This window comes from Gallinula chloropus (genome assembly GCF_964237585.1).
Source record: "Gallinula chloropus genome assembly, chromosome: 2".
NCBI classification, from domain to species: domain Eukaryota; kingdom Metazoa; phylum Chordata; class Aves; order Gruiformes; family Rallidae; genus Gallinula; species Gallinula chloropus.
In genome coordinates, this window is record NC_140086.1 from 21,199,660 (window position 1) to 21,226,891 (window position 27,232).

Below are 27,232 nucleotides of genomic sequence, written 5' to 3' on the forward strand. Positions count from 1 at the left end.
TCCTTTTCTCAGCAGAGGAATTTTCACTGTAGAAGGATAAGAGCATGGGGATACTTTTCCTAACTATTTCTCCATTTTAATTTTTCATTTTGTCTCCTAAGAGGCCAGCATTATGAAAATCGAGATACAGGTGAAAACACTTTATATAGTACTTTTCTCACCATTACTTTTCACCAAACTTCCTCTATGTTTTTTTGTAACTCTCAGTGTGCTTTATTTTGAATACCAAATCCCAGCACAATAAAGCCAAACAGCTGCAAGAAAGAAATCAGATTTCCTCTTAAGGGCGTTCTTCCCCTCCCTTATGTTTGCCACCCTCTTTCTCTAAAAAATCTTCCCTTATGTAATATTCTTCGTAACATGACTGCTTTATCTCTGCTTACACTGACTGAACTTCCTGCAAAGAAGATATGCCAAAGATCTGTTTCATAAAGGCTTATTCAAATAAAGGTTTGTTTAAAAGGGGAGGGGGGAGGTGGAAGAACTTTCATCAAACAGTAAGATACACTATAGCTCTGTGCTGCAAATGTCACGTGTGGTGCATTAAAAAGAAAATTAACTATGCGAGTACATCTACTAATGTATTTGAATGCGATAGTGAATGCTCATTTATTTAACATGTTTAGACAGGCAAAGCACTTATATTGTGTTATCTACACTCTCAGGCCTAGATACATATCCAATACAGTTATGCCTGAAATAATGTTGCATACTTTATATGTTATAAAGCTTTTTTTTTTTTTTCCTCAGGTTTTGTATATATAGAAAAAGCTATATGTTGTATTCATTAGGCAAGCAAAAACTGTACTCGTTTTGATAAGTAATATTGCTGTGTTTATCTTTCGGCATAACTGCCTTTTCAACTGCACTTCATTTTTTTTCCCTCAAAGAGATTATAGTTTTAAAACAACTTGTTGCAAAAATCTGGTAGAGGAGATAACAACAGTGTATGATATGCCACAGCTAAATGGAAGAATTAGGACATTGTTTTAGAGAAATCTTGGACAATTAATTAAACCAGTCTATTAGCTTTCAAAGATGAGCAAACAAAACAGCATCAGTGACAATGCGTTTCAGTGGAAAAATAAAGCTAAGCTTCCAGACCTCAAAGTGGTGTAAAAGTTTCAAAGCAGAATAGTGTCTTTGTATCCACCCTTTGGTAATACAGCAGTTGAAGGTGGCTCCAAAGTTTGCAAACAATTTATTGTGACGGGACTAAAGCGTACTAAGGTTTACTACCCTCCAAAATTACAGCATTAAACGGTGCAAATCTGAGTAATTTCCTCTAGAGAAGAAGGAGATGAAATGTGAAGATAGCGCCATGAATGTCTACAAATGCAGAATCCTAATGCCCAAGCAGGAATTCAAACATTTGAAGAGCACGATCTGACTTACTGCCTGATATAAGTCAGGAGAAAATAATCCGGAGTAAATATACAGAAGTCTTCAGAATTAAACTGGTGTAAAATCTGTTCAAGAGAGAAGCAGGCTAAATTCCTAAAGCGTACAAAATTAGTCCCATAGATAAAAAATACATGACGCACAAGCTGCAATTTGAGAACCTGAAACTGGGCACTCTCACTGCAGACACCACACAGTTCATCTTCTGGGAGGAACAGGACTTCCACTTTTAACAAGCACTTCTATTTTATTTATACACAAAAGGTGTAATAACCAACCAAGCAACATGTTCTAGAGTATTCTAATACAGAATAAGAGCTCTTGCAGGACTGTATTATTCACTAGATTTCTTAATGAAATGGAAAACGAGTCACTGCAGAAGAACAGAGACTTTCTCTATCCCAGCAAATGCCTTCACATGCTGTTCCCTTGGGGAGCGATGGGGGAAAAGCTGGGGGGGAGGGGTAGGCAGAAAAAAGTATAGTTGATTATTAGGTCTCCAGCTGCAATCAGTCTGGATCAGCTAAAAGGCTGACTCAGTCTCCTGGTGTTAGAGCTCCTCGGGGTGTTGACTCATGTCCTGCAGCAGATTAAATTTGGAGAGCTGAGGCCAGCGGTGACCTGGACTGCCTGCTCCACCCAGCTCCTGGGGGCTGTCGCACCCAGGCAGGCACAGCAGAGGGCACATCTGGCAGCTCTGGAAGCACAGCAATCTCGAGCTTGGCTTATTAAAGGAAATCAGAACCACTGAAGTTTAATCTACTCCTGCATTTGAGTACAAACCTTCAGCCCAGCAGGATTTGGGTGCAAGACTGACATCATGATATTATTTTCTTTCATCCCACTCTATAGAAAATGAGTGATCATGACATATATGTCTATCAGTGCACGATATCATGTTAAATTAAACCCTCAGGTGAACTCCCAAATGACGTATCCTCCCAGCTACCAGTCACCTACGGGGACAGGATCCAGTACAGTCCCCTCTTGTCCCCTTCTACGCTTGCTTGCACAGGGTTAAGGTAATAGGTGCTGTTTTGAAGGATGCAAACGGCTTTATTGCCCTTAATGCAGTGAATGCAAACTTGCTGGCCTTCATACACAGTGAGAAAAGTGGAAGAGAAGTCTTCTTGAGACTTCTATTCCATAGCCAGGGAAATGACGTGCAGAGAACCTGGCAGAGGCTTCCGAATTTAATAGGAAGTTCCAATCCTGACTGTCCTATGAATTATTATGCTGTCTAGACATTCTTGTCAGGGATCAGAGCTTCCTTACAGGTGGTGGATACAAAACAGGAAAAAAGTTCTTGCTTCCCGCAAACATTTCCACAAGCCTTTCCAAAACTGACATACAGTAATTTCTCAGGAGCACAACATCTTGTTATAAAGCAAATGGCAGTGCTAATGACAGATTTTTACAAGGACAATAAGAAAGCCTTTGCTGAGTACCAGTGGCAATGGAGAAGGAGATAGGACATAGGAAGATGTTTGCAAAGACATGAAGATTTCATAAGAAAATGTACAGGCCTGTTATTTACATGAGATGAAGTTCTGATGAAGCTGGCTAGAAATTTTAAAACTATCTGTTCCTTTTGTCAGAAAAAGCTCATGGGGCTGAAATGGCTCTAACAAAGCTTTACCAGGCCAAGTTTCTCAAGTTTCTCAAGTCCTAGAACAGATGTAGTCATCAGAAGAAGAGAAAGGAAGAACATCCAGATAAACTCTATCAGGGATAAGTGACTGACAGTGCCTCAGAAATGAAGTTATGGTTACATTATATGGTTAGAAGGCAAAACAATGGTAGACTGGCGATTTTGGCCCTCTTCTTGCCCATGATGAGTACAGTGGTCATCCATTCATATTGAAGTAGGTCTTACTGGTTTTACACGGTAGGGTAAGAACAAATCTTCCTATTGCTCCACTGGAGAAGGGAAGTTTTTGAAATACCAGAAGGTTTTGTGACATTGGAAAGCTCCTTTCTACAAGTCAAGGTCTGACTGTGTGAAATCGACCCTGCAAAGTATTGTTCTATAACTACGGTTAAACCAAAGAAATTTATGTGGTATATAATACAGACATACATACACATCAAAGAGAAGAAGAGAATAAAAATGTCTGTAAACACTATGTATTTGTTTGAATTTAAAGTTCACAGGGAATTAGAAATGCTCATTTAATCATGCAATGTTGGGAAAGTTAAAGAATCTCATGTTGTGCAAACTAGAGCAAAAACATTACATTCCAGTTGCATTGGCATGAGTTCTTTATTGAATGACATCAGCACTGAGGCAGTTATCTGATACCTTGAGAGCTTCCACCAAACAGAAAGGTTAGTTCAGGATTCTATTCTTTGTCTGCATCTTCCACTGCAAATGTTTCTGCTGCTTGAAAAAAAAACCCCACACTGAACAACCAACCCAATTCCCTTAAATAAATAAATAAATTTAAAAATCACAGAAGCAAACCAACTCTCTATGCAAAGGAAAAAGTAAGGTCCCGATGTCCCTGAAAAACTGTGGACTTGCTGTTCTTTGTAGTGTTTATGATCAAGATTCTTGTGCAAACAGATCTGGTTCCTAACAGGAAGCTTATAAATCATACTCATAATTGCTGTCAAAACTGCAGTGGAGTGTACTGCAAGTTTCGATAATAAAGAATAGAGTCACAGTTCAAACTTGATTACATTTTGGAAATTCATGCTGCTCTTACAAGAATCAGTGGTCTTAAATATCTTCTTCTCCTGCCAAATTTTTCACTTGCACTTTTTATTATTTATGAAATCAGTGTCTGCACAATGTCATGCAGACCTCTGCTGATAAACTCTAATTAAGATTAAGACAAGCCTTTTGGAAAGGATCCCATCATTAGCAAACATGATAAACACGAAAATACTCCCTACTTGTCAACCAGGAGCAATTCAGTAACCTAACAGTATTATCTGTTGCTAGGCTACAGAGCTGACAAAGCTTCAATTATATTGTATGGCCATACCTATAGAATACTGTATAAGCAAAATGTATCTAATATAAAAGCATTTAACTTCATCCGTGCTATGTGTAATTCATGGCTTCTTTCAATGGAAAAATCAGGTTAATAATTACACAGCATGCTGGAAAAATCTTAGCGATGTGTCATGTTTGCACAATTTTTTCTAATTTATCTCTATGATTGATAGACATTTGCTTTGTAAAAATAATAAAATGCAAGCAATGGGATGCTGTAAACCACGAGCGCAACTACATCTGGGCTCATCAAGATATGAAGCCACACTTGGTATAAAAAATATATAGAAAATTGAACCAATTAAATCATATTTAGACGCAGTAATATTCTGTCCTCTGTATTCAGAATAAGGAGTACTGTGGTGATAGGTGTGTATGCTAATACAAAACTTTAATTTTTGTAGGACGGATCTAAATTACAAGGGAAACTTGCTTTTTTTTTTTTTTAACCATCCCTTTATTTTTTCCTTCTACATTTGTTGTTTCTGTTTGGTTTTTTAAACAAAGCCACTGTTATTATCCTATTTGGAATCATCTGCTCTGGACATTTCACTAAATTGATGGTGTTTCACCTGTTTTGATTCTCAGAACTCTACAAGGGAAGGCACAGACTCTAGCACAGTTAGCCTTCTGATGCTGGGCTTCTTTTTTCCCCCTACTTTCTGCAGACCTTAAGGAATGATCATTTGTGATCTGTGGGTCACTGCTTGAAAAAAAAAAAATGACAGATTCCCCTATTAATTCCACTGGAAGAAAATGGCTTCACTATGGAAGGAACCATAAAGCCTCTTGATCCATACCGTTGCTTTTAGGAAAAGTGTCTTGAGAAAGGAAGCAACTAAAAACAATGCTTCCATTGAGTACAGATGTTTACTGGAAGGAAGTGCAGTTTTTTTTTCACAGATGAAGAAGCGTAACGACAATATAAACATATACACAAAGGCAATCCCAGTTTTCCTGTCTTTAGTATGAGACGGTTTTCCTTGCTGAACCATTTGAGTCTAGTTTTTTGACCCAGAAATGGCATACATCTTTCATAGACACTTTGGAAATCAATGGCAATTTCTATTAAAACCAATTTTCAATGCCCATTAATTCAGAAGTACTACTTCTGTGCAGCAAAATTTGTGCTTACTGGATTCGATTGTGTTGCTGCAACAACATAATAGCCCATTTCCTGTACACACATCTTCTTGCAAGAAGGGTCAAAAGACTATCAGAACTTATTTAAACAACAGACTGTTAGTCTTAGTGACTTCCAGGTACTGTCAACTGAATTAAACCTTCCTCTCCTAATGAAATATTCTGATTCTTAAAAAATTATGCTTTTTAGTAACGGTAATGGGGGTTGGAGTTAATTTATTCTCTTCCCTCCTTTGTTGCACAGGTTAAGCATTTAAGGAGAATTTGCACATCACAATAGGATGGGATCTTCATATTTGGGTTCCTCCTGCTTCTCACCCATGGGGTTGTGACGACTCAGCATAATGAATGCCGTTTCAGTGCGGCACAAGTTCCCGGGCAGATCTCTAATTTTTGACATGAACAAAGTACATATATCTATATGTAGACACATTGTTTAATAAAAAATTATAATTAATTCAAATCCAATACTGTTGAAATTTTTGACAGTAGAGTGGTACAAGGAACGGAACTTATAAATTATGTGTGCCCCTTCTTTGAAAAATGCTTTGGAGGTTTCTTTGTGCATTGGCAAATACAGTAGGAATATGAGGTATTGTGTGGATCCTCCTGCACAGCACCTGATAAAAGAATAAAGAGCTGTGACATATTCTTAAAACAATAGAGGAATTAAAGAGAAACAATGGGCCAGCTGCTTCATTAATACAATCAAAAGAGAGCCCAGCACAGAGGAGTCCAGATAATTAAGCACTACTCTTTTAGACCTTTTTTCTATAATAAAATTGCTAAAAAATTATTAACTACTTCATAGTTGTTAGATAGATCTATGTACTTGTTTATTTAGGTTGATTAATGCCTTTTCAGTATTCTACAACATGCCAACTCATGGTTCATACAAGTTTTTGAATAAAATAATGTAAGAATAAGTGATACGGATCTGTGGTATATACAGCAATAAATCAAAAGCATTTTGTGAACAGTCTTTCCACTAGCTAAATAATTCTTTGCATGTTTCACATGCGTACACAAAATAGATACTTCACACACCATTTTTGTTATGCATGTGTTTTACTGCTGGGATTCACTTCTCTCTCTGAAGTATCTCAGAAATCACCCCTCCAATTTCAGACTTCTCAAACTCTCACAAACATTAGTTTTGGTGCTACACTAAGATTAATGAGATGATTTCCTAGAGTTTTCCATCATTTTTCCTTGTTTACTGATCAAAGGAGATTGCCAAAAGATACCTAACCTTTAATTTTAACTAAATCTCTGCACGTTATAAGCCTGCAGTGTACTAACTGCAAAAAATGTAAAATCTATTGTATTCTGTAAAATTAGGCCAATACAGTGGACAAACCAGTTCTGTTACAACTTTTACTATTACCTTTATGTTCAGCATAAAATATAGAGACTGCTTCATTTTTAACTCACTGAATAAGCTGCAAAATAAAGGAACTGCGATATTTTTCAGAACAAAACAACAGCAGAGTGCCCAGCTTAAAGGCGGTAGCCAAATTGAAGAAGGCAGCTTGAAAATCCCTGCATTTTGTGATAGAAAATGTCTGACCCAAAATAGAGAAGAAAAATGCTCCTTCAGAATGTAGCTCTTACTCCTGCACCTGAGTCAACCTGAGCTTTGGGCCTGGCTCCAGCTTCTTCATATGCTGACAGCGTTTTTATCTGAATAGATGATTTTATAGTTAAAACAGATAGGCATTATAGAGCTGATAGAGAGGAAAAAAAAGGAAAATATTAAACGAAATTGCCTGTCCTCGGGGAGTGAACTCCCAAACCTGGCATCTCTGTGTCGGTGTGAGGGGTTGGTCTTTCCCTTGCTGCCGTGTTAGCAGACATCACCCACCATCTGTATTGTGGCAGTTCTCGAGTTAACACTGCAAAAAGCTTGATCAGCTGGACCCCAAATGACGCACGCTGTTTCTAAAGAGCAAGGAGTGTAACAAACACTTAAGATTTGACCTCTTGTTTTTTCTCACTGCCTGCTTTTTTGTTAGTTTAAGGATTTCTACGTGTGTCCTCCAATTAAATGTCTGCACGTAACACTCAACAGAGTTCTATTAGGTAAAGAGGCAAAATAGATTAGTGCTCCGAAAATATTCACAGGAAAATAATGTGGTAATTTTATTTGCCATTTTCCCCCCTGATAGAGCTGTCACAGCTTATTTACCACAGGGGGAGACAGTTAAACCCATATCCTTAGAAGTTCTATGCATTTAAGAGGCTTATATATCTCTTCTGGGACCCTCGTTCAAATCCTGGGCTAATCAGAGTGAATACATATCTTTCTATTAGATGGCTCTAAAAAGTCTTAGGTGATATCAGTTCCTGGTGGACGACAGTCCACAGCGTAAAACTATTAAATGTTTGGCACAAATGGCAATACTTACGGAATGAAGCTGAAAACTGTAATATCCTCCCACATCACAAGAAGTTCAGTCTGCTGCTCAGAGGTTGAAATTAAAGCCTGCCACAAATGCTAAACCTGTTATATTTCCTTAATTCAGCATAAACTCAAACAAGGAAGTCAAAGGAGTTCTTTCACAAGTTTAGCAATTCCTGCCTCCCCCCCCCCCCCCAAATTCCTCTGTTTTGAATTGAGTGCTATGCCTTTTTTACATTTGAATTGGGTTTCACTTCAGTGTTATTTCAGAATTTACTAATCCTTCAGAAAGGGAATGATAAACAGCTTGAAAAAGCCCAATAAACCCTTGCTGACATTGCCCACATTGCACTCCCATCACCACTGCAAAGAAGCTAGGGCTTATTGTAGCAGCAAACTCATCTCCCCTTTCACTTTTTACAGGATCAGTGAATGGGCACGCTCCAAAGAGCTTCCCAGGAGACATTCCCAGGTGACCCCACTGCTTCCCCCAGCTTTTGTGGATGCACCAGGTTTCACAGAGAGAAAATGGACCGCTGAAACCAACTATTTGGAAGCAGGGCTTTGGATACACACATTCCTACAATCCCCACTTCCCTAACAGCACAGCTGTAAGGTGACCTTCTTGTAGCCTTACAAACACAATCATGCCTGTGGATTGTCTTTTCAGAGTTATTTTGTGAGGCTGGAGTGTATGAAAAAAGGAGGTGATTAAATGAGACAATAGATATGCTTTAATGGCACCTCTTTCTTACAGAGAAAGCAGAGTACGCTACATCTTATCAATGGATTTTCTGCTGTCTTGCACCTGCTACTGTAGGGCTTCTTTCTTGCCCCTGGGCAAATGTAGAGTGAATGCCAAAGGCACCTGAGTGGGAGGAAGGATTGATAGGTCACATTTGTAAAGGAAATAAACACATTAAATAGAAGGACAAATGGGTAAGTTATAGAATGGCAAAACCAAAGTAAGAAATAAAAATTGGCGATGAGACTTGATGGCTTATTCAACGACAGGGGCCATGCTCCAGAAGAAGCTCAAGGCTGTGCGTGAAACCAAAGCCACTTTTTATAATGAACAGGAGCTGGAACCTTTAGTTGTGTGCACTGTAACCCTGAGAAACCAGTTGCTATTACTGCTAGTTATCTTGGACCTTTCCTTGCGTTACCATTCAGTTCACAGGTTGAAGTTCAGGAACTAGTTTACCTCAGCTGTAACAACCGTGGAAGCAAAGCAGCACTTCTTGATTAAAAAAGAAAAATTTTGCTCCCAATTAAGAACATTTTACATTGGCTGCAGTGGAAACAAGACTCTGACAAATCAGTGTCTCTCTTACTAAACCACCAACTAAGCAAAAGGCATTAGAAGTACGTTTGCATGTGTAACACGTTCTAAAATGTTAATGTCATAGAAGCTACAAAAATCACCTAGCCCTATGTTTTCAATTTAAAAATTATCTAATTAAAAAAACACAACAAACGCAGGGACCACCACATACACAAAACCCACACCTCACCCCAGATTTCCTCCAGATGCGTTAAACCCCAGGAATTTAGCACTGCCTTTTGAAGCAGACACTAGAAGTAAATAGGACTGAAAACTCACAAGGATCAAAAGCGTTTTCACCTTCCAAGCTATATACAATATCCAAAGTAAACAAGTGTTGTAAACCACTGCCAGTCTACCATTTAGTTCGTTAATAAGAAAGACTGTTAACAGCAGAGAGCAAATCCTGTAATGGTGACAGCAAGACGGAGCTACTTCTGGTCACAACTTAAAAAAATAAAGGAAAAAAAAAAGATTATGAATAAGCAAATAGTTAAATAGTGGCTCTTGCTGTACACACTAACATGCATTAGCAATTAAAGAGGATTCTGTACTTGATGATTACTTCCAAAACAGTCTTAATAAGAAATACCAGTTTGCTGAGCATCATACAGGTGCGTAGGAGCTGCCATTCTGCCTGCCTGGTCAGCATGATTTCTAAATGGCCAGGAAAGAAGTGACTGTATACCCAAAGGCAAGCTGTCAAAATTCAGGCTGCAGCTGATAAACTGATTACAAAGCTGCTTAAGACTTTGCTTGTAAACAAAAGCATTTATCAACTAATAATTTGCAATAAACTGATGTAACTCCCAGCTGAGCCCCAAACTGTAATTGTCTTTACCATCTGCCTATTAAAATACCATTCTTCATCACCAAGCAGGAGCAGAAGGGAGAGAATCTCCAACAACTACATAACTTGCATGCTTATAAATAATCTGTGAGCATTTCACACGTTCATCATGAGTGCCAGGTTTTGCATACTCCATTTTCTCTTTCTGAGAGGCAAAGAGGTGCTGCAAAGTGGTAGAAAAGAAATTAATAAATACTGCCTGGTGCAAGAAAAAAAATATGTAAGTTCATCATACTCTGCAGTTTCTTAATTTTTTTCTCTTTTTGCTACTCCGTAGGAATATCATGATGGAAGCCCCCTCAAGCACAACTTTGCAGATTAAACTCTCAATTTCTTTTCAACTTGTCAGTTTTCATTACCTTTCTTTCTTACGCATTCACTTCTTACAGCTGCTTCAATGGGAAGCCAGTTAAAGCATGCTGGCTCCCCAGGGGGGAGGCTGCCAGGGTCTGAGGGATTCTACATACTCGGTGGACCTTTATAGGGTCACCCCTGAGAGCATTTTGCCTACCTTGGGCAAAAGCTTTCTGAAAATTAAGTGACTGGACATGCTTTTATTTTCTAGCTGTTTCTAGCCTTAGTCTTGAGAAAGGTGTTACAGTTTAGACAAAGTTCAAAATTAACCAAATCAGATGCTCTAAAGCTGATACACCCTGAAGGAAGGATCACTTTGTTAAAACACCTAAAATATTCAAGGGGGAGGGAGGGGAAACATAAGAATTGATACCACGCAGAGAATGGCAGCCCCTCAAGATGTGCCTGCATTAGAAACTGAATTTAACAGAGAATCGCACTCTGATTTAGTGCAATGCACACGACCAAGTATTTCTACAACCTGCACTCTCAGCCACCCACTGCTCTAAAGGCAGGGCTGTGACTGGAGACCTACAATTAGTTTACCTCTTCAGAAATATCTCTACAAACTGCACAGATGCTCTAAATGCAACTTGATTTCTCATTGACTTTCCAGATTCAGACTAAAACGCTCCAGTTAGCTGAAGGGAGGCTTTTCACGGGTATGGCAACCATGTAGTCATCACTGGGAGGAAAATGGGGATCTGAAGGAAAAAGAGGAAGGTTCTTCCTGTTAATTGATTGTTGACCTGTTAATTGTATTGAAATGCAAGAAATTAAAGGATGATCCTGTCAACCATCCTCACAGAAGCAGCCTCATTTCCTTTGGTGATAATCTTTCCCCACCTCACAGACCCTTTGTTATTCCTCGCATTGCCTGCAGAGCAGCATGCCACCCCCAGAAATGAAAAAACGGGACCTATGGACTTAATTGTTTAAGATACATCCCGCCTGAGACCATTACGCTTGTAAAATAAGGGAATTTTATCCGTGTGTGTTTACATTTACTCACAAATATGTTGGTTGAACTCCATGCCTCAGCTTGTGCCCACAGTACCCGGATGGATGCCCAAATGGGGGTAAAATTGAGGGACAAGTGAACAGCAATGTGCATGGATACAGAAAACACACATTTCAAAGTTTATGTGGGTTTCTTTTTTTACCGCTGTAAAGAAAGATTTTTTGTTTAACACTAAGATATGGTGATGGAAAGCACCTTTCAAATCTCTGTGGTTAAAACTCACTGCGTAAGTTATTTAAGAAGAGCAAACTTTAAATAACTTGGTAGGCTGAGATTCCTAGCAAGGCGACGCTGAGCAGCGCTACAGAGTTAGAGGAGTTGCAGTTTTAAAGGTCTGTGTCACAACTACTCTTAAAAAAAAATCAAAATCAAAAGACACAGGACGATGCTGAGCTGGGAGTTGCCATTTCCTGTGGCTGCCACATGAAAAGGCATCACTGAAGGAATTTGCCGTTGGAAAGTTCTTTGCAACACCCAGAAGCCGATTTTATACCCCTCGAGTTCCTTAAAAGTCACGATTTGTTAATTCTGCTGCAAACGAACCCGGACATGGGACAGGTGGGTTTGGGGAGACTGGGCAGCACCACTTTTCGGACACACAGGTGCCCGCCGCACCCCTCTGCACGTAGGACAGGTGAATTTTGCCGCCAAGCGACCCCCCCGCGGACAGCACCTGGTTAACCGACCGATGACCCAACTGTGTGCCAGTTTTCGTGCTGTCCGAAGCGGCACCTGGGGCACGGCTCACCCTGCCCCCCCGACCCCCTCCCCGCTCCGCAGCGCCCCTACCGGGCGCACCCCACTAAAGCCTGCGCCGCGGACAGCGCCTCCCCGCCGCCAGCAGGTGTCGCCGCCGCCACGCCGCGGTGCGGACCGTGCCGTGCGGGCTGTGCCGTGCGGGCTGTGCCGTGTGGGCTGTGCCGGGCTGTACCGTGCCGTGGGGGTTGTGCCCTGCGGGGCCGTGCCGTGCGGCGCCGTGCCGCCGTGCGGGGAGCGGGGCGGGGGGGTATGGTGGGGACCGGCGCCGTTATTTATTTAATTTTACACAACACTGCACATCGCGCCGCCGGGGCTGATAACGCCGCGAGGCGTCAGGAAGTTTGATTAAACCCTTTCCAGGCGGCACCCTCGTGCCTGAAGCTTTCCTGACAGCGGCAGTGACAGTGCGTTCCTTGTCACGACAGAGAGAGATGCTTTCGCTCCCGCGACTGAGAGGCGGTGAGGGCGTGACGGCGCACGGTACGGACCCGGTCGCGCAGGGAAGAAGATGTCTCCCCTCACAGGGATCGGGGGCGCCGAGCCAGGCGCCCACGGCCGGTAGTGCCAGAGCTTTCCGTAACCTGCCGGATGGCTGTGCGAGGCGAGCAAACAATGTGCTTCCTCAGCTCACTGAACGAGGGAATATTTCCCTTTTTTCTCCACACCGTATCTCGGCTCTGTCGCGTAAAAGCCCACCCGGCGTTGTCCTGATTGCTGGTCTGTGGATTAGCACCTCCGACCAGCGGCCTGTTTGCTCTGCTCCTGTCAGCCCAAAACTTTCAGACAAATGGAGCCATGCTGAGAAACCAAGAGCGCATCCACACACACCCATTTGTTGTCACGGCTGCTGCTGGGTGGGCAGACTGTGGCGGGTGCAGCTGAACTCCTTCGGACACTGAGTTTTTGCGCACACCCGCTATTAGACTTTGCATTGGAGTGGCAGTGACATGAGCATACCCCTCCTCCTCTGCCCTGTCTCCTCAAATCCATGGCCAAAGTGCTCCTTGAACCAGACAGCAAGGGTGACCTTTCTCCACTCCTGCCTATCCTTTGTTCATCAAAATCACCTTTGCTTACCTACAACCACGCGGGTGCTTATTTCTGCTTACAGCATTCTGCTGCGAAACTGGATAGGGCAAAGATGCAGCTAAAACTGGAAATTATCCAATGTCAGCCAGTCCATAATATTTCTGTTGCTGAGCAAAACCAGCCTTCCTGGGCGCATGACTCCCACTGAAACACGTGGGAATTGTGACGTTAAAAGTTTGTGGAAACCTTTGAACACTTATCTCTGTCTCATGAGAGTAATGAAGAAATTCGATGTCAGGCATGCAGTGATCCCAGAAGAACTATCTGGCTTTTGGAGGACCAGGGATTACACACCGAGGTGAAATTCTGCTAGCCCCGCAGTGCTGGCATGAATCCCCATGTCCCCGTTGGCCCCTTTTTAAAACTGCACGAAATCTTAAGAGGAATGGTGTGAGGCTACTCTAAGCAAAAAAGTCACAGAGATTAAAGAAGAAAAAGTTCTATTAAATGTTTGGGATGCTCCTGGGAATAGAAGATTTTTACGAAGCAGAACCGAAGAACTGGCAGCAATTACCTATCAAGCCTCCCAGTCCGCTCGGAAATCTGCCCGATGTTAAGGCTCAAGATCATTCCCCCCCACCCCCCAGCCCACGGACCCATCTCTACACTTCACTAACCAGTCCTATTGGACATGAAATGTTATCTACTACCTCTCTTGCTTTCCAACCAGGACAGAGTATAATGAACAACTCAGAGTCTCTCTGGAGTATGGAAATGGAATGCAATCTGGCACCATGGAAAAATGCAGTTCATCATTGCCTAACCCACGTATAACTCAAGACCAAAACACAGTCTCTTGAACGCCAGCCAGTTTACAAGCAGTGAACCTCACAGTATCCACAACCTGCTGGAGATGCTTCACTGTCTCCCACCTTTTTTGTTCTGCTAAAAGTTAGTGCTCATGTGGACAACCATCTGCATCTACAACTCACAATCACTAAAATGCTCCATTACTCTTTACCTTCACATGTGCCTTCTTGGCCCTGAGAAGATGATCCTATACTATTCTATCTCAAAAAATGTGTCCTCATGCTTCTTTATTAAAGCACCGGAAAAATCAATGCTCTCTATGCCTGGAAGTGGAAACAGGATTTGGTGTCTATCTTCATAATGGAAAATATTGCCCATGTGTAGAAGAGACAGTTTAGACCTATTTCTCCAATCCTGGCAGATACTGCTTGACACAACAGTATAAAATGCCTTTCAGTATAGCTTCTTATTGTATGTTTAAGTCTTTTTAGCTAGGGGGTTCTCATTGGTATCTTCTTCCTCATTAATTCTCTTTTCTCATTTTCTTTCCTCTGCTTTTAGCCCTGTACTCCACTCCACATTCTCTGTTTTCATTAAATACAAACTGATAAAATATTAACTGATTATTGTTAATCTATATGCCAGTCAGGTAACACGTACACTGTAGCATATGTATACACGTGCAAGTATCTGACTTACTGGCCATTACAAGAATTCTCTTGAGTCTTCACTGTGATCAGTCTGCTGGGATGATACTCGGCTAAACAGACAGTTATTTTCAAAGTGGAAGAGTTTGTGGTAATGCATGCAGACCACTGCAGCTGGTCTGGATGCATTACTTAATGGCAGTACCAGAGATGCGCAAACTATGCCTGAGATACTGTGCCTCGCATCCTGCAGTTATCAACTCAGGGAAGTGCTACCGAAGTCATCTCTCTGCATCTGAATTAACATTTTATCTCATTTCTCATTTACCTACACAAGGTATTATTAGCTGAATTAACTGCTCATACAATGAAGAGTGGATAATGTTTGAGAAATGGAAATAGCAAGCTGTAGTTCTAACTTAAAAAAAAAAAACAAACCCAAAATGCTTTATTTGGCTGGTTTTCACAGGTCATTCAAGACTATTCAGCTTCTTGACCTAAAGTCCTTGTTTATGGTTCTATGCCTTTTAAATGTTACCTCAGGTATCTAATCTGTATTTAATAGATACATCCAGTTCTCTGGAACTGGAAGTTTGCCGAGATAATATGATAATCAAGTTGGAATTTAAAGAAAAGAGTTGGCAATACCAGAAGGGTGTTCTAGCATGAACAACCTGTTGAGAAATGGGTACATCATCGCAGGAGAAAAAGATTATACAATGGACAACCATCCACTTTGGGGGGAAAGCAAACACAGAATTTTGAGGGTAAGACAAAAAGAGAGTAGAAAAGAGTAGTATGAAGGATTTAACAGGTAAAAATGAAAATTTTAAATATGCCATGCGGTGACAAAACAATCAAGTGAGGATTTAAGAGGGCATAGATGGGAGCATTTCAAGTGAGCTAAATGATCTTCTCAGTAGATTTTTGCACTTGCTGGAAAGGCTGAGGAGCATTTCAGCAGCAGTCACTAGGCAAAAATGAAGAAAGCCACTCCTGGTATTGCTCTGACTTCTGAGGTGCTCTCATTTGCTTATCTGGGAAAATTTCACATGGGTCTGCTGGTGGGCATACTTGCACCTGCAGAGCAGCTCTCTACCCTTCTGCTATGGGCAATGGCAAAGAGACGCTCCAAGCTGGCTCTCAAAACACATTTCTGAAAGTTAATTAATATAAGGGATATGAAAGCTATTACCTGGGAAAAAAAAATCAAACCAAGCACCAAACCACAATAAAACTCAAGTTGCTTTCTGATTCTTTCATTATTAATCATTATCAATAATTAAATATCCTTGGTTTACGTATTCAAGACACCTCCAGAGAGGTTTCTGCCCCCAGGTGTTTGCCATGGAAAGGTCAGATTTCAAAAAAAACCTTTATTTATAATAACAAGTGCTTAATCTGCAAGTAGCCATTAACTATTGACATAAATAACACCGTTTCGTGTCAGTCTTGTGTGTAGACTTTGGTATCCAAACCGACAGGAGACAACAAAGAAAGAACAGGAGACAAATGACAGAAATGACCTGGGTAATGGCAATAAAATGGATAAACAGCAATGTGTGGGGTAGATTAAACAATATGCCTGCTCGTGGGTGCAGATCCCATTAATTCCTTTGTGAGTGTGTGTAGAGTCCTTAGCTACAGCGCTTTTAATTTTTAATGGATCGATCTATGTGTCTGCGAGAGTGAAGTCCAGGAAGAGGCTCGGGGTAGCAGGTAATTCTCGAAGGCCAGCTGGAAGGTATGAGTTTTCATGAGGGATTTGAAGGAAGAGTTGCAAATACTCTTCATCCGCATAGATTGTCTACTTTTTTCCCCAATGTAAATCATTATATTTCTTGCCCCAATTTTTTATCAAAATCGCTTCCAACTTATTTCAGTCTGTCACAATAATATTTTCATATGAGGAGTGTTGTAACCTAATTCCTTCATTTGAATAATACATTCATTTTTAATTACTGCAACTTGATCTCAGATTATTCAAATAACTGTTTCATTTTTTATGCTTACCCTGACCCCAGTGTATTTATAGGCTTTTATCCTTACCTGATACCAGTGTAATGTAATTATAGATTGTATTTTAATCATCTACTATATCCTAGTGAGTTTGTTTAAATCACTCCAATCCAGAGTCTTTTATTTCTATGCCTTTTAAAATTCTACAATGGCATTCTCATTGCATAAAAGCAATATTTTTGTAGTTTACTACAATGAATGAACATTTTGCATGCATTGCTGGCCATGTTTCTAATTTAAATTTTAAAAAGTCACTATAGAGAACTCTATGTAAAATGAAATCCTGACTTGTAAACAGGCATGGGACAGCTCATCACTTTAAATCTTTGTTCATAGCTCCTACTTGCTCTCTAACATAACTTCACAAGAAACACGGCAGAAAAAGAAATCGAATTCTTTTTTATGCTACAAAAATAACAGTATACCCTGTACTAAGAATTGACAAAATATTGATCTTTCCTGCTTGCAGGTGCCAAATGCTTGAAAGTCATTTTACCTGTATCAGAATGAATTCCACATTGCATCCAGAAGAAAAACAATTTGGGTGGCACACATTATTGTTAGTCTTGGCTATATTTTGATTGCCAGGGTTACCAAAATTCTTTAAGAAGGATTTCACTCTTCGAAGTGTTGCATGTTCTGAGATGGTTCAGTTTTGATAATGATATTTTAAAAGCAATAAATATGATGGTTTTTTTTCCTCATTACTTAGTGCTGATTCAGGAGTTCCCCTTTCCCTATCTTTTTCGTTGCTTCAGGATTTGGATGTAGAATGGGATCAGAACCCCTAGAAATGGGGTAGGTGGAGCTCCTCACATTTGCATATCTGCTGAAGTACCAGGATCTTTCTGGTCATCTAATCAATTTGCATTGAGAAAATTGCCATTGCTATAGTCAAACCATGGCCTTTTTTGAGCAGTGCTTTCTTCCGTGATGACATCTAGCAGCAAAGAATAACAGACCTTAGAATGTCCTTACAACATGCCCTCAGTTGCAGCGTATGCATTTTTCTACAGAATGATGTAATGCCCAAAGATACTTCCAAATTAAAGCTCAGCAGTGTGGTGCAGCCAGCAATACTGTACCCAAATTTGTGCCTGTGCCTACACTAGAGAGCATAGGTAGAAAAATAATCAGGAGAACAAAAAAGAGTATCAAAGCTATTTTAATAATTCTGCTGTTTTGTAGACACATGGTTGTGTCATACTAGGGATGGGAGACTGCTCCAAGTATCTCTGTCTTCTCTTCCTTTCTATTCTCCACGTATGTCCATCCCTCCTCAGTTTCTTCTCTGAAATGTCACTTTCAATCTGATCTCTCCTAGCTTCTAGGAAACAAGGGCCAAAAAGGCACAGAAACATGATCCAGGCTGATTTCTGTGGAGACGCCAAGCAAGAAATGGGCATTAGTTGCTTGAAAGTATAAAATAAGTGTCCTGGTTTACTCCTACCTTCTTTACAAGGTGACCTCAGTAACACTTCAGAGCTACCCAAAGTGTCAGTGGTAACAGATGAATTCTGAGTAGTATCTTGAATCTCATGAACAGAAATACTGTCCCCGACAGTTAAAAAAAAAAAAAAAAAGGAAAGTAAATAAGAACACAGACTATGGGTTTATTGAATATAAACACTGACTAAAATGAATTATTCTGCTTTTCTGAGATCCAGACAGAGGAGCATGTTTCCCTCTGGGATTTCTACCACCATTTGGTCTAATATTCATTTTGCCTATAATAATACAAGCTTCATTAAAGGAGTAAAACAGCAATTGTCTCCATGAGATCAAAGGACAATCTGTTAAATAAAAGCAGCTGGATCTCTAGAATGAAATAGTAGGAAAAGTTTTAACTGAATTTTATGGTGAATCAAAATGTAAATTGTAATTCCGCAAGAAAGAGACAGAGCTCAAAATTAACTTCCTAAAGACATGGAAAGTGGATATGTTTATCTTAAAAAATGTGCACAGACAGCAAATACTTATCTATTGGTGGCATTTCTAATGGTAACATTTCCAATAAATGAAAAACAATACCTGACAAGAGCATTGGTCTTAATTACCATTAAACAGGAAACATTGTTTATCCAATAAATTACCTGATCAACCTAGCTTCTATTTAACTGATCTATTTGAAAATTAAATATAGTGAAAAATCCATATGTCATCAACAAATATTCTGCAAATCTTGTGGCAGAACAGTAACTTTTTAAAAATCTGCCATATAACACCTAATATAATGCCTAAAGCTATATGTCACTGTTTTAAGATTTTGTACTGGGAAACGGAAAAGCATCTTTACTGCCTAGTTTCAGCACTGTTTTCTCTGGATGTTGTAACAAAATCAGTGCACCTACATTTACCCATTGAGCATTATGGAAGATATCACTGAAGAAAATACTTAAGAGGAACTGACATGCTAAAAATCTAAGCTTATCTGAAAAAACAACCCTCAAAAAAGCCCTCTTCTAAAAGAAGGGTCTTGGCCAAGCCAAGAGAGAAAGTGAAAAGCCCACATAGTACACAGGATAGCCCCAAAAGTGGACAGTGCCAGCCCGCAGACCAGGCCAGCTGTGGGCCGTGAATGAGCCCTTCATGCACATTGGTGTGTTCTAACATTGCCCTCATATCCTCAGAGAAAAATAGTGGTAAATGTACCAGTGGAACCATTACTTGTGAAGGTTTTATTTCCCTGTGCAGAAGGCACAGGCTGGAGTGATGAAGTTCAATTTCAATCTGCCAGTGCCAAAGTAACCCAGTATCTAAGTTATTTCAATCCTCATAGTGAACTGTGTCCCTATTACTAATAAAAAAACCTAAAAAACCAAGAAACAGAAAATAAATTATTCTGAGGAAGAAAAACTCAAAAGAAATATGTCCCCAAACATATCCTAATTCTAATGACTTCTGAAAGGCTTGTGTTATTAATAATTAGAAAAAAAAGATTTTGGAACCATTTTTGCTCAGTATTTTTAATATGATTAGCAAATGACACTTTTTAAGTGCATTCAGCAGTCACAGATCATGGGTCTGGATGACTAGTTTAAAAAGGGCAGTAGTGGTAGGGTTACCTGGTGCCTCTATACACCCATCAGTGAGTGAAAACTTAGGGGAACAATCTGCTAACTTCAATCAACATACTGTACAGACTCCAGAAGTGTAATTTATTATTTGATGTATCCACAAAGCATTGTGAATTGCATCGATTATTTGAACAAGAATGGTAAGATCATTATTACTATTATCTCATCAAAATAAGCTGCATTTGTATCTCCACTAAACCAGTCAAATAAATGCCTGGTTTTGCTATACCACTGTAATCCCTGATAAACCAATGGAAATAAAGGATGGGTATCTGTAGGCAAGATTACGTTTTGATTTCAAATGGAAAATAAATTACAAACTCCCACTTTACAATCTCTGTGAAATCCACCTAGTTGGAGCCTTCGATACCCTTACGTCTGTATTTAAAATGCAAAACACAAATTCAAAAAGGTAAAGAAGTATGAAAGAGAAATCACTACAGCAGTACTTTGTAAAAAACTGTATCAAAGAAAAAACCTAAAAAACAAATACAGTGTAAGTAGATATTTAACAGCAATTCTAGTTTAACAAGATTTCACATCCTAGGATTTTCTTTATGCATCACAGTGATTTCTTTCAGAGGGAAACATGTGAACACTAGATACCTTTTTTGACACCTGTGATTTGTATTTGCCTCTGATATAAATAAGGGTGCAGATCTTGATAATGTAATTTTTTCACTACATACTAATTTCAGTCTAAACCAGCTAAATATTTCTGCTGTCATTAAAATGTTCTCTATTTTATAGTGAATTATTTCTTATGAAAAATTTGCCATTTCTGAACTGTGGTAAAACCAGGTACAGCACAACATACCTTGTGACAACAGGAGTCACTGCTAGGAGACGGGCAATGCAATGCTCATAAACTTTTGCATATCGCTCCAACTTTCTACTGATTTAGCTTTCAGCAGAGTTTTTCACTATCTGCTGTGCAGTAGGATCTTTGCAGGCCAGCTACAATGTCATTTGAAAAAGAACAACTATTTATTAGGAAATGCACCAGAAACACTAAATTATGCCATTAGATAGGCAGTAGAAGATAACAATTTTGCTTTGTGTTTGATTCTTGCTAGAGTGGAATGAGCGATCCAGCGGTAGTGGTCTTTATTTTCCTTCTACCAAGACCTTAAATTACATAGTCCTCATCTCTATTTTGTAGTTAACATATCCATTGACTTTTGCGAAACAGCATTTGTTCCAACCCATACCCATAGGTTCAGACGATCAGTACAGAATGCCACTCAAACGTTCTTGGATAAGAATATCATTCCTAATAATCAAACTTGATACACATACTGGTTCTTTGGCATGTCTATCATCATGGCCATCTGTTAGGGTGGAATGGTGCCTGCTAAAAAGGAGATATGCCAGTTTTAACATGATATAGGTGCCATCAAAATGAAAGTGACGAAGGAAAGGCTCTAGAATATGGCAGTGATCAATCTTCTATAGAAAGATCCTCTGGGTAGCAACCTAACTGTTAGGAATACTACACTGATATCTGTGATAATTAGAACCTTTGGTTAGCTTTTCTATCTCTGCCCATCCTGTCTGAATGCTTGACTTCATGCTACAAAATTAGTGTTTGGTGTTCTGCACTTGCTGAAGCAAACATCTTTGTCATTCCCCATCAAGGACTAATCATATTAAATAGCCTAATTTGAAGGTCAAATGACAGCAAGATGTAAATTGTCTTTACACCTTTTACAGTCTTAGGTGATAGTATTTTAAAGAATAAATACCTTTAAGAATGAAACATAATCCCACTTATTATCCCTTCCTTACAAATGTCTCCAAAGGGTCTCCTTTACTAATAATTTTGGTAAAAAAATGTGACTCGAAAGCACTCCTGCTGTCTGATACTGTTGATAGGAGAATGACTTCTCTTACAGTCTTTGTGCTACTGCATCATCTTCAGAGACACAAAATACCCTTCTGGAACAGAAGGTGGTCTATCTAGTTCAGACCTTCTCTCTAGCGCGGCAACAGGTGATGGTATTTAGGAAGAATACGAGAACTTGGCCTCCTTCTGCAGTTTATTTATTCCCTTAAGAGTTTCCAAGCATGCTCATGGATTAGGAACATTGGCAGGTACATCCTCTTAGTACCATTTACAGATCTGTTGTCCATGAATTTGTCCAATTTCTCTCTGAACCTGCTGATACTGTCTGCTTTCACAGGCTCCTGTGGCATCAAGTTCACAGAGTTAACTCCCTGCCGTGATAATCTGTTTTAAATTGTTCTTCTCCCAGTTTCCTGTAGCACTGCAGGATTTGAGGAATAACAGTTCTTCATTCACTTTATCCACCAGCTTCAAGACTTCATAAGCCTGTATCGTATTTCCCCCTCAGCTTTTTCTTCACCAAATGGAGAAGTCTGAGATTTTTTGCCTATTGTTATAAGATAGCTTTTCCCTGATCACTCTGGTTGCCCTTCTTCAGCTGGGGAGATCAGAGCTGCATGCAGTACTCCAGATCTGGATGCACTGAGCTTTCATATATGGCAAATTGACGGCCTCTGTCATGTTCTAAAAAACATACAGGCTTTTGTGATCTGTAGCAAAAGGTCTTTAGATGTGCTTAAATTACAAATCTAGTCTCATACAGTTGAACATTTGCCTTTGGGGCTCAAATAAAGCTGTGTATTGTCACTGAAATAGAGCTGTTTGGTACTTCTGACATTCACAGTATACAAAGGGACATAGCATGTCATACTTGTGATAACATACCTATGCATTAAACTATAGGATCATACATATGGTGAAAGGCTCCGAAATATGAATATACAAATAATTTATTATATTAGATGGCTATATACTGAAATATACAGCTTCAGATGTACTAAGAACTTTTTAGTTAACCATATACTGAATGCACATTTTCTGCATGTGAGAAGCTACTTGAAAATGCTCAGCGGTTTTCTAGGTAACCAAAAAAGACTGGAGAATGAACATTTAGTACTACTTTGTTCACTAAAGTTTTCTACAAGAAATTCTTCACACAATTTTCATTTGAACAACCTGCTAGTCTACTAGCAGAACTTCTGTGTAAATCAAAATAAATCTCTGAGAATACTTCTGACTGTAAACATGTCTGCCCTTCTACAGTCCTGAACCTGTAGCCAACGGAGTCATAAGAAACCTCTAGTTCTGATTTGTTTCTTCATCTGGTGCCAGCTCCTGCTGACACATCTGCTCATTCTTTTTCGGCTCCCTAAGTTACTGGATCTCTTTGCAACAGGTGAGCCCTTTCCAGCCAGTGCAGCAGCTGGGGCACATGCGTGTGGATTAATGGCACCTGCAATATGCCAGACTCTCAATATCACAGATGACTGTTCTTCTCCCAGCTTGGCTTTCCAAGATGATACCACCGTGCCAGTGCTCAGAGGAGAAGACCTGCTGTCTCTTCTGTTTTGCTTGGCTACCACTTTGGAGAAGGGAAGAATATATTACCAGTGAAACTCTGTTCTTTTTTAAGCATTACACCATCCTTGGTAAGATTTCTGTGTTTCGAGTTTAATGGCTTATTTTCTTTCTCCAGGGCTCCCAAAATCTTAACACTTATGTCTGCACTACATGCTTGACCAACTGATTTGCCAAACATGATGGCAATTCAAGACTTCTCTCTGTCAGAGTAAGGGGTAAATGCAGCAAAGTTTACTAAATGCAGGGTTAGTGTACTGGATAAACCCAAAGGAAGTAGACGTGTATACACATTAGGCCTTTCTGAGGTAAGTCTTTCAGCACTGCTTTCACCAGTACTCTGGACTGTTAATAACTGCAAGTTTCTGGCACACTCCCTGGAACTTGTGACTTGGAAACAATCAATCAAAGTATAAAAATTGTATGATACATTTTCAATATCTGTCATCTGTACCAAATATTACAAATGCTAGTTATTAGCTCTTCCTTGTCATACCTTTAAGATTACAGCTGTCCATACGGTATCTAGTGTAGGAAAAATAGGATGAAGAAAAATATGAGCTCCTTTTCTGACTAAATGAATCTGTTTCAAGCCCCAAATTTGCAAGGGAAGACAGTATTTTTGCCCAGACTTGCTTTTGGAAAGAATCAAATTCCTAGGGAGAAAAAAAAAAATAGATGCTGTCTGTAGGCATGGGAAAAGCAACAAATTCATGTTGCCAAAAGGCACATCAAAGAATGTGCAATGGGAAAAATGCATTGTTTTACTAATAGACATACGTATCAACAGCCTACAAAGCTGTTCTTGTCAAATGAATCTATCATTATCCAAGGAATTACTGATGGAACTTTAGCTATGCTCAATGTAACCATAACAAAGACTGACAGTTGCACAGCTTCAGGAAGAAAAATTACATCAAAAGGTCTTCTCTCACCTAGGTGTGAATATCATGACATCAAGTCAAAATGACTGTCCACTGGAACTAACGCGCCATAGAAATGAGTGTGATAGATAGCTGGGTAGATTTTCAGAGGCCTGAAGGAAAGTCATTGGTGTTCATAATGGTGATTTTCTGTATTTGCTGTGTCCAAACTAAGTTCAGATTTTACCCTAAAAATCAAGTGACATCAGCATTAGTAGATATTTTCCTTTATGTGTGAAAAATCTATCAAGCTGAGCAGTAGTAGGTAGCAGGGAAAAGAAGAGCAAGAGGAAATTTTTTTCCTGTTCTGAATCAGTTGGACTTGCTGAATGCCATATCACAGGCTGTTACGGGGAGACCCTTCACTCCCAGAACTGATGGAAATCAAGTCTGCAGAATAGGGCCTAACTGCTCTTTTATTATAAAAGCGCCCATTCCTTTTGTCCCATAAATAGAAAATGTTAAATTGCACAATAAAAGATTTGACCACCACATTACATTTTCAGTCATAAATACAACTTTCACAGCCGTCGTTTTTTATAGGATGGGAGTCCTGTTTTTATTAGAGTTGACATCAGGGTAAACTTGGAGAGTATAATGGAAGAGAGTGCGATTCATTTTGAATATAATAAAATTCCATACATAGGTATTTATATTTCTATGTGTCTGTGCATGTATTTTCCTTCTCTATATACACATAAAGACATACACACATGCATACACAGTTCATGAGACTCAGTGAGGCCAGGAAAGGAAATAAAACTAATTGTAACCTTTAACATAAAGGGTATAACCCTAAGCTACCAATCATTCAACTTGGAATTATATCAGCATAAAATATATGACAATAAGCTGCCAAGAGTGTTAACTATGGATTTTAGATTGGTATTCGGAGGGGTAGAGAGAAGAAATCTCACTGTGCTCACTCCCTGATTTTAATTACTAAAAAGAATGAAATAGATGACAAACTCAGTCTCCGAATAACAATGTCCATTTGATGCTTATTTATGTGGCTGTGGTGGCTCTCTACTTTATATTCATATAAACAGGTAATAACGTCTTCCTTTTCTTGTTAGAGGTCTGCTACACAATCTGAGTATCAGATGGACTCATTTCAAAGTTGAAAATACAATCTTGTTTCATAGACTTGGCGCTTCCTTGAAATGTGATGTTACTAGCTTTGTTTAAAAATCAATTGTACAAGTTGCGATGTAACAAAATACATATAGCTAGAGCCCAGCCTTCACAGCAGCTCCTATTGTTTTGCATGAAAAATGCATTGACTATAGTATTACGAGAGTAAATGTGCTGTATGCTGAAAAATTCTGTCACTTTCTATTAGCTGTAAATTATCGACTAGTATAAACCCTAATTTCATTTGTCACATTCTGTTGCATTGCTGCTCTTCCTTGTTCCCATTCTGTCATTCTGGCAGGCCCACTCTGCCCCAGGTATCACGGCATCGCCATCTGCACCCGACATCTGTCTCTCTATTGATCACACGGGTTTAGCACTTGATCAAACAGAGCACGACAGAATACATCTCTTTTTGCAGTACTGCCAATGCCAACTGCTGCATGAAATCTATTACAAAAGCATTCTTTTACCTAGTTTCTAAAACTGCAAATAGGTTTCTCTTCTTTTAAAAGATTCTTAGGTTGTTTTTTTGGGGTTGCTTTTTGGGTTTTGGTTTTTTTTTTTGCTTTGACTTTCTGTCATTTATGGCAGAGAAAAAAAACCCAGTAAGCTGCCAAAAATGAGAAATGAAGCATTTTTATCCCAGAGTATGCAAACTAATAAATTAGGCTACCCACATTGAGATTATTTATTGAAAGAAATGATTACTTTAATTCACGGTTTGTTAGTAAACATGCATTTTTCATTTTGCTGCGAAATGACGGTACAAAACAGACTACACCAGAAGGCGCTGAACAAGCACCTCAGAGATTCAAACACAGTGTCTGGAGAGCCTTAGCTGTCTCCAGTTTAGATGGTTGACTCTAGCAAGCGACTCAAGGACCTAAGAAAGGTACATAACAACTTGGTGCTCAGTCAGCGAGAAAAAAAAATCAGTGCATCTGAGGACTGATCTGGCATGCTGACCTGGAGGACAGACAACAGGAAATTCTTGGCACTGGAGTGTGTCTGAAATCACATCTCCTTCTGTGAACGAAATAACCACAACCAGATCTGGGCACCAGGTGCCTCCATTCTTTTGTTGATCAGGGCCAAGGAATTCTTTTCTGAGCATGAGCACTTGAGTAAGAAGTATCGATGCTTTAAAACACTAAGAAGGTGTGTGCTGCATTTTGCATAGGTATTCTGTTAGAATGGTATAGGAACACAGGATAACCCGAGGCAGTCACCTCATAGGCTTTAATACAGCTATGCCACTTACACAAGCCGAGCATTTGGCTGCTGTCAGAGGATGAACCGCAAAAAACACCCTCCAGTAGCAGGCTTACAGTGTTCTTTTACAAAACAGCCTGTGACCAATTTTGACACCAAAGGGAAATAAGATTACTTTGAACTTCATAAAATTCAGCTTTTTCATCAGTAGAATCACCAGCATTGGCATAGGTGTTATTATGGATTCACTGTCTTGGAGAAAGCTCTATCCAAGTATTGAGCAGTTCACAAGCTGCAACACAACTCAGCATCCTTGCAGAATAAACAGAATTTTATGTTTTTCAAGAAAAATGGTGAAATTCCCAAACTATTTCTGGTTTCAAAGGCCTCATATACCTATGGTAAACAAGGTGTTCTCAGCATGTGACAATTTTAACTCTTATAGTTCCATTGATTTTATGAGAAGTTCTCTTACAAAAGTACTTGAGAGGGTACTGCTAGCCATAAGAAATGAGGCAAATTAAATTAAGGGTTAGCAGGTGTCACAAGCACAATATATCTGCTTCTCAGACACAACATTTATGGATTAACAGCACCTAGGTATTTTATGATAGTGTCTTCATGCCTTCCACAGGTGCATAACATATTTCTATCACTTTTAATGTATTTTAAATTCATTGGGTAAACAAAAAAAAATTCA

The 27,232-nt window shown here is 39.5% G+C and overlaps 1 protein-coding gene across 2 annotated transcripts in view; it reads right to left on the bottom strand.

Moving 5' to 3' along the window:
- ZFPM2 (zinc finger protein, FOG family member 2) overlaps nucleotides 1-27,232 on the bottom strand; it is a gene marked incomplete at both ends in the record, with an annotated part of 311,742 nt that overhangs the window by 9,382 nt on the left and 275,128 nt on the right. The gene's annotated exons all lie outside the window — the stretch shown is intronic.